Raw genomic sequence first — 8,293 nt, 5'->3', positions numbered from 1 at the left:
ACTTCCTACCTACCCATTCCTTTCCTCTTCACACACACTCCCCCCTTTTTCTTTACCACGCCCCCCCAGTGGTGGTCGTACCGATCTGGGCGGGCCTAGTAGTAGCACACTAGCTACAAGCCAGACCAGACTGCTACGACGACGGCGGCGGCGGGTAGGTCAGTCATTCAGGGTCGGCTACCACTTTCTTCGCCCTTTTGTTACGTGGGAGAAATGCATATTGCTACCATGATACCTTCGCGGTGGGAAAAGAAGCGCACCGTGATCCCTATCTGCATCGTGGAAAAGGACTAGCCACCACCCGAGTTTAGTTATAGTAGTAGTTAATTAATCCGAGTTGCAGCGAGAGTTGGGGTCATAAACTTTCTTGTCCGGAGTAGTAGTGGTAGTCGTGTTTGCCGGTATCAAGGTAGGTAGGTAGGTAGCCCCGTTGCTGCCGTCGCCGCCCCCTACACGCTCGGAGGACCCTTTGCCATATGGAGAGCGTCGGTTCCGGTCTGTTAAACATGCAAGCTTTGCAGGAAGTGTCGAGACGGGAAGGGGAGGCATGGGAAACCAAAAAAACGGGGGGGTTCAGCTAGTCGCATACGCTGTCGGTTTGCTGTTTATCTCTCAACTGTACTCTGTTTCTGTTGAGTCAGTCCGTCACACAGCTACAAGAATGAGTGATAGCTGTTCTCCTTGCCTGCCAGAGGCGAGAGTGGAGGATGGTGAGTGGCCAGAAAGGCATCGATACAGAAAGAGCATCGCCCATGTAGATAGGCACCCCAAGTCCCTTTGTCAACGCACTGCTTCTGCTGGTCAAGCATTCCCATCACCTCTCCCCACCCGCCCCCCCCCTCCTATCCGAGTGCGGAGCAGGTTCGGTGTCTTGTTCGACCGATGATGCCTTGTAGGCGGATCGGTTCCAAACACCTCATGCTGCCCCCTTTTCGGGTCCCTGTACTGACCAGAAAAGGAATTTCCACAACCCATCTGGGGAAACATGACAACGAATCGTCTCTCGCCGCTTTCCTTCGAGGTAGCAGTTTTAATCTGTATACATACCGAACTTTGCATGTGTTTTCCCTTCGTTGTCGCCGTCAACCATGTAAGGAAGTCGAGCATATGTCGGTCACTGGCATGTAAATATCCATGCCGAAAACCCGACCGACCAAGATGTCAGATGCATCTCGCTCGCGTGTTCCCTCTCGTGCTTGGTTGCCCCCTTCCACACCTCCGAACACACTGTCCCTGGCTCTCGGAAGAATAGAAGCGGTCATAATCAGGACCAGCAGGCGGATGATACCACAACCATGTCGCTTCCGTGCAAGTTACGTTGCTTGCTGCTCTCCACAGCCGAATAGATTAGCTGTACAGCTGCACGACGCACAGCAGACGCATGTGTTCTCCCCTTCTCTAATCTTGCTGATGTTTGTGAGCCAGAACTTACAGCCTGCCCGAACAGGATGATGGGTCTCTTCCAGGATGGAGTCGAGACGCCTCTGGGACAGTCTGGGACGAGATCGGGGGGCCCAATGTCCCCATGTGCCCATCTGTTTCGTTCTCGTGTTTCTCGGCATCCTGGCCTGTACATTAACCAAGTTTGGCCGTGTGATTTCACGCCTCTTTCCTTTTGCTGGTGTGCTTAACCTGTTCCTGGCAGGTCTGGCTTGATGATGCTTCCAAATGTGGCCATCAACGCAACTCAACCAAAAGCGCAGGGGATGCTGTTGTCTTTTCGGTACTTGATTCCGCAAGCGTGTCCAGGGGGCCTTGTTCTGCTCCAGGGGATGGCTTGCTGGCTCGAGCGGGGGAGGGTGTGCCACACACCCAAGCTGTTCCCTGATTTCCTTGGACGTTTCCCCTTCGCTTTGCTGTTTTGGACCATAGCGGTAGCACGCCGGCAACAAGGAGATGATGACGATGAGGCTATCGACACTTGTCACGGAGATTAACACACGTGCATTGATAGGGTCTCATTGCCCAATATGCCTTCCAGGTCTCGTCGCTGTCGAGACCAGGCCTTCCTGGACATCAGGACGCAGTGCGAGTGGAGCGCGCCTTGACGGTTTTGGCCCATCGCTTGCGCTGCAACGTCGCCCAGCGCAGGGGAACAAAAGCCATCTCCTCTTGGCGTGGGTTTATTGCCCACCAACTCTCCACAAAGGGGAAAGGACGTCCAGGGCCGGGGAGGGGCACCGTTGGGCTCAATTCCGGAAGCAAGCGGGCGAACGGGGGCCTTCCCACATTCCACCGCCAGAGGGTAGCGCTGAGAACCGTTGTTTTCACCGTCTCCGCGAACGTTTCAACTGTTTCAACACCTCCCAGCCTCCAGACGTTGGGCGTAAACACTGGCACGATCGAGCGCATTGAAACATATGGAGCACATCTGCTTGGGCTTGTTTCCCATGGTTGCGTCGCAAGATCTCATCAGCCAGATGACCGTCTGAGCATCCCCTGTGATGGCAGTGTTCCAGCGTTCCAACGGCGGGAAAATCGCAAGACCAGCGTTTGGGTTCATCTCAACTTCATCGTGCCATGACGATGGTCAACCAGGGGTGGTTTGTGGTGATGTCGAGGCCAGATGCTAAATGTTGACCTTCCCAAGCCCGCTGATTTGTCGAGCGGTAAGAAAAATGGGTGTCAAGAGTCAACTTTGAGATGAAGACTTTGTGGAACGCGAATAAGCGTTTGCTAAGCGGTTGGCCGGCTTCTCCATGCGTATTTTTCTTTTCTCCAACCCTTTTCTGGCATAGCATGAGGTGGCTTGCTTGCACCCTGTCAGTCACATTGAGATTTGACAGCTCTCAAAGACCCCGTCGCATAATCATCTTTTGATGAACATTTTCGTGTGCCAATGCAGCGCCGGTCGTGACAAGAGCGAGCACCCATAAGTCCAGTCTGCAGTAGGCAGGTCGGCGCTTTAGTTTTCGGTGGCTCTCTTTTGCTCTTCCCCCTGGCTGCATGTCATCCATCTCCACTGCCATCGAGAGCTCCGGAGTGTTCACCTGGGTCCCTAGGCTCGCCGGTGGCAGCTCCCCAAAGAGGACTGGACTGCCGGCACCAGGTCAGGCAACCCAGAAAGTGCCAACAGGGGTCCCCGCGGAGGTTTTTGCGTTGGCTTTCGGGATCACGGCAGACCAAGGCCTGACGAGCTTGACAAGCTGTCACAAGCTGCTGGATAGCGCAGATAGTGGGTTGGGGAGAAGCTCAGCAGCACCCGCTCTGGCCCACAAGCGAGAGCGAAGGACGAGGCTCGGGGGGTGGGCCAGATGACGCCAAAGAATAACGTTAAACGGCCAAAGGTCTCAGACGACTGGTTCCTGGTCTGGAGGCGTCAGGAATCAGGAAGGCGAAGCCAATCAGGCGAGCTGCGAGCTGCTGCGTGCTGCGTGGCGCAACACATTGCGGGCGATAGCCATGAGCGTCTTGACCGGTGCCCTGCTGCGTGCTGCTTCGTGCTGGTTGGTGGTAGCAGTTGGGTTGGCGGATCAGAGGAGTGTGGGAGGAGACATGCCATCGAGCAGTGCGCCACGATCAACGCAGCCGCACCTTGTTTTCCTAGCTGGTGAATTGGTAGACGCCATTGGCTGGGAAATTAGCAGCGCCGCCGAATCGGCCCTTCCAGGCTAAAATCACCAGCTTTGCAATAACGGTGCCCCTCTTAGGGTATACGGCCTGCCGCCCCCCCCTCCCCCCCCCGGATTCGATTGGCAGGGTATCATCCCGTACGTGACTTTTGCATGGTGCTGAGATGGATGGACGTGAGTTCCATCTCAGCTCCCCAAAAGGAACAGCACGCACATTTCTGTATCGCCGAACTTCGCAGAGTCTGGATTGTGGGAAGGCCTTGATCCGATATGCGTGTGCCATCGTCGTTGTCTTTGTCGTCCTCCGGCCAGCGGTCTTGGCAATGAGGTTGAAAGCAGAGAACACATGTCTCACTCGCCGTCTTGTTGCGTTATGCAGGCAGAGGGGCGCCCGAGCTTACTGCGGGGTACAGACGCATATCACGTTGGGTCCGTGGTCGAGGGTTCCTTGATGTGCTCGAGCCCGGCAACGGTGTGCTGTCTGTGTTGTTTTAATATCGACGAGATGGCAGGAAGCCAACTCTGTGTTTCTAGAATGCTTCTGTTGTTCCTCTGCGAAGATCGAGAAACCGCTTGATTCAAGATCGACAGCATGAAGATGTAGCATGTAGATTGAAACCGCCTACGACGACTTAACCCCAAGGTTTCCCAAGCTACCCAACTGAACGTTGGGTGCTGTGGATAGGGCTGCAGAGCCCTCAGCGATACGGCAGCCAGAAAGAAGCGTGACGCGGGCCACTATCGAGTGTTTCTTTACTTAGAAAACCGCAGGACATCCTCACCGAGCGGTCTGTGAAGGAACCATCTTTGGTGATCCAGGTCGAGAAGCGACCCAGGAATATGGGGTGGCCCGGCTTAACTCTACACCCCTTGTGAGGGGCGGTCTTATCCGCACACACACTGCTGAACGTAGACGCCATGTGGTCGACCGCCTTTAGAACCGAGTTATTTTTTTTGTAGTCTCCTGCCTTCTTGGTCGTTGAAGAGTGGTCGAAGCTTGGAGCGGCCCTGATTCCGGCGGCACATGCGAACAGAAGAGAGACCCATACCGTGAGCTTGGAGGATGTACTATTCGTGCGTGTATGCACCATCTGCGTCGCTTGCAAGCAGCGTTGAAGGAATAGGAAATACATCCGGGTACTTGGTGCGAACGATGACAGACGAACAGTTTCGCGCGGAATGGCTAGAGATTTCAGCGATACGCGATCATAAAAGATATCCAGGGTTGGACAAGGCTGGGCGGCACACACAGCTATCTTGCCCGCCCAATGATAACCTGCTCTAAGCTGCCGGGATATTGGCTGAAATGCATCCAGGCGAGTTTGCCTTGGACTGATTGGGAGACCGACAGAACTTTTCGTTTCTCGTCTGGAGCATCAGCGAACCCAAGTGCTGCCCATCAGGCCGGAATATATCTGCTGCTGAAGAGATAGGTAGCAAGTACTGTAGTATGGCATGTAATAGCATATGCTCGTGCATCTTGCTGTGGCCCCGGGGCCCTGCCTACTGCTGCCCCACGACGGTTACTGCGTAGTAGTCCAACATTTTGGGCCACACAGCGTCCGCTGCGGCGTTTTCAAGCTCTGCGGCAGATGAGAACAACTCCTTGCCGTGTGATTATCATACTGTAGGATGATTCAGCGATGACAACCGGGCCAGGCCGCAAGACAGGCGTTGCTCCCCCTCCGCGGCGGCGCAGAAACGGGAATTGGCCGCAGAAGTGGTTCCTCGATTGAGAAATGGTACACAAGTGGAGTCCAGGATCTTCGTGCAATGGAGGTGTTTCCGGTCGGAGCGGGCTGCTGAATACGGCCTAGGGTCCTCCACCACGAACTTTGGCTGCTTGTCGAGGGACCTTTGCCAGCCGCTCAGATTCCTGAGCACCAACTGCTCAGTGCCTGCCTGGAGCATGACAAACCACCCCTCTTTTCACCCTGGGCTTGTCTCCATTCCTGGAAGCAGTGTTCGACTCCCGGCGTGCTTGTCATCATCTCCGTTGCCGGCCGCTGGCGGGATGGTGATGGATGATGCGCAGCACTCAGAGCCAAACTTGGGCGGTTCGGCAATGGCGGGACCGATATTTGCTGAGCAAGACCAAGCACAATAGATAAAACATACACCAAAGTTCCCGACAAACGGCCTACCTATCGTGGATATCTTGAAATCTTGCTTGTTCACCAGAACCCGCTCGGCATGCTCACCATTGGTTGAGGGGCTGGTCGATCTTGTTGCAACTCGAGGTCGGTGGTGTGTGTGTGTGTGCACACGCGGGGTGGCTGCCACTGGCAGGCCGAGAGATGACATCGGGCCATGGTTGCAGGGCAGTGCCGACCCCAGGTGTCATTGCTTGCCCAAGTCCCGAGTGCTGGACATTGACATGATGGTTTCGTGGTTGCACCACCTCGATATCCGCCTGGGGCTGCGCCGTGTTCAGACACCGGTCCTGCCAAAATGCCCCAAAGCAGCCATCACAAGGGTGATAATGGGCGTACAACCGTGACAACCTCGCGTACTTGCATAGATATTGTCTGTGTGATGTACGTCCACGGAGAAATAAGAGCGCTGGATTTTTGTGTTTCTTGCTGGGCGACAGTGGGCTCGTACCAAGTTGAACAGGGATTTTTGGTGTGGTTGACAAGCCCTATATTAGCCAGCACATATAGGCTTAAACCGACCGTGTAAGATGGAGACTGTAGGGGTCAATCTCGGTCAGTGTGCAGTACGAAAGCTATTATTGACACGCATACCAGACCAGAGCAGCCAGCTTTCGGGGGCGTCGAAGTCCCGAGCAGCATGTGCAACCGAGGGTTGACAGGACTTATCTGGTAGCTTGTAAGAACTTTGGAGACGGCAGCCTCGAATCTTCCGTGGTTGCGGGCCGAGAACTTTTGAAGATCGGGATATTACCGTGGTTTCTGGGGATTGTATCCGTAGTTGTTGTTGGTTGTACGCCGATGTCAACATGTAAGCGGCTGTTGGAGCGTGAAACAATAGAAAACGCCCCTCGCACTCGCCAAATGCACGACTCCAAACTCAGCCTAGCCTTTGAGGAAAACAAGCCAAGTTTTGCTGTTGCTTGTTGTCAAGGACCAGGGGCCTCGTCATCGAGAATCGTGACATTTCCAACGGTTCCTAGCTCAGCATCAGCACAGCTGCTAGACAGCCGACAAAGACCAAGCGAGCCGTTTTAGCCCGTGGAGCGGTCAGAATGTGATCAGAGTGGCATTGCCCCTGCAGCACGCGCGAAGAGCCCTTGTTGATGAACCATGCGAATGAGGTGAAAGCTGAAGCCGAAGCCGAAGCTGAAGCTCAAGCAAGGCAACTGACAGATATCTGTATCGCAACCGTGAAAAAGACTGTCGCACTTGGTAGCTCGGCAGGTCAGATCGTGTTCAGAAAATGGCCGCTGGTTCCTGGCTTACCCCGATGCAATCGTGATTGTAACGTTCGCCAATGCATGGAGTCGACGACAGTGTTGCAACCGACAGCCACCGCCACGGCAATGACCGGGTGCGCTCGGTGCGCTCTGCGACCTTTTGGCGTCCCTTCTGCCCCTCAGGGTGCTTCCGCTTCCGCTCGACCAAGAGGAGAAAAGAGAGAAAAAAGTTAAAATCCCGATGGACAAGCCAGCGCCGTCCAACAGCAACTCCAACCCCCCCACCTTGCATCTATCGTTGGACCGAAGACCGTTGACAAGACTTTTGACTGATCGGGATCGGGGTTGTTTGTTGTTTGTGAGCGAGTGACATGTCAAAAAAGTGAGAAGCAGCTACGCGTCGATACCTACATAGTAGACATACTCACCGGTGACAGGAGAGGAAACTGAGAAGCTGTAGTCAAGGTAGGTAGGTGTAATTATGACACTGCCTGAATACAGATTGTTCTGTGTGAGACAACATTGTAGCGAGGAAGGCGCACCCGTTCAACCACCGACTCACCCATTGGAAGGCATCACCCACACACCCACACCTTTTTGACCTGTCACCCCTCCACTATTTCTTTTTTAGAAACACCACTGGGCTTCTCACTCACTTTTCGACATCCTATTCCCCAGCCTGCGTGCGATGCAATTTAAAATACATTAAATACCACACCTGGGAGATGCACATGTGGCTTCGGGATACCAGCTTACGACCTCCTTACGACGACCTCCATCAAGATCAGATTCTGCTGCTGCCTCTCTGCCAGCTCGAGGACAGCAGGTGGCTTGGAAGCAGTGACTCTCCCCCATTCGACCATCTGGCTGGATATTGCAGCAGTAGGTGGTGGTTGAGTTCCACCGCACGGAGATCGAGATAGCGCGGACGAGCTCGTCTGCCGCCCTCCCTGTCACGACACATATGCACGATACAGCAAGGACTAAGGAGCTGGCCTCTGAGCATCACTGAGAGGTTGCTGAGCTGTTGCCAATCCCGCCCACCTGCTCCAATCACAGCCAGCCTCCTGTCGGCCATGCGGTTCTAGCCACGGCTCGCATTTGAAATGGCATGACCGCTCCTCTCCCATAACTTATCGCCATGGCCTTTGCGCCCAAGCCGGGCGCCAGGCACCAAGTTCCCTTTCGGGAATGTCGTCAAGCGGCGCCGTTTTCCCACCTCCGCATTTTGCTGCTACTGCTATGGCGGCTTTCCGGATGGTCCCTGTGCTGCACTACAACCAGATCGGGCCATGCGGCATGGCCGGGGTTACCCAGTCGTCTGCTCCTAGACTCGAGTGCACCT

The sequence above is a fragment of the Podospora anserina genome, chromosome 2, assembly GCF_000226545.1.
Source record: "Podospora anserina S mat+ genomic DNA chromosome 2, supercontig 2".
In the NCBI taxonomy this organism is placed as follows: Eukaryota; Fungi; Ascomycota; class Sordariomycetes; order Sordariales; family Podosporaceae; genus Podospora; species Podospora anserina.
Note: the sequence above shows the minus strand (reverse complement) of the source record.